The following is a 724-nucleotide window of genomic DNA, read 5'->3' as shown; positions in this document are numbered from 1 at the left end:
TGTTAAACTAAAAAATGTTATGCGGAAGTTTTGGTATAGATTGAGTCCGTTCGGTTTTAAACCGTCGTGATGCGGACAATCTCCTACCTATAGGTTAAAAAAAGGTTTAAATTTAAAAACATTGTTATGCTTGTCATTACCACAGACAAACAGACGTATCACTTGGAACAAAATGCGATAAAAATCATCGTCACAAAAACATAATCGCCCAATACTAATTACGCCGTGGTTCGCAAATCCACTGAGTAGATGGCGGTAGTGAGCAAATGTCAAACAGGAGTAAAAACGATGCGAGCGCCATGAGTGAGCGATTCGCGAACTACGGAATATTTGAATAATCCGTTAAAAAGAGAAACGATGGAAAGTGAGTAGAGTAAGACGTCTGTTTGTCTGTGTCATTACTACAAGCCGCCTTTCAGTGTATTGGGCGGTCTAGAATTCGGTTCCTGTTTTTAGAATCTTCCACTATTGCTTTTCCAGTTCGATTTCGCCAAGAAACGCTGGGATGTTGTTCGAATGTAAGACCAACAACACTATTGCTTGACTTACCTGCCGTGTGCCATAGTTGTCCCATGTTCTATGGGATTTCCTTGTAACATGGGACAACCATGCTGCACGTGGAAGTACTACTCTGCGTTGTAATCAGGCGGCCGTCAGTACCGTATATTGTTGATGACGGAAAGTGCACTGATAAGTACTGACGCCGATGAAAACATGCATAATG

This window comes from Aedes albopictus, chromosome 2, assembly GCF_035046485.1.
Source record: "Aedes albopictus strain Foshan chromosome 2, AalbF5, whole genome shotgun sequence".
Taxonomy (NCBI): Eukaryota; Metazoa; Arthropoda; class Insecta; order Diptera; family Culicidae; genus Aedes; species Aedes albopictus.
Note: the sequence above shows the minus strand (reverse complement) of the source record.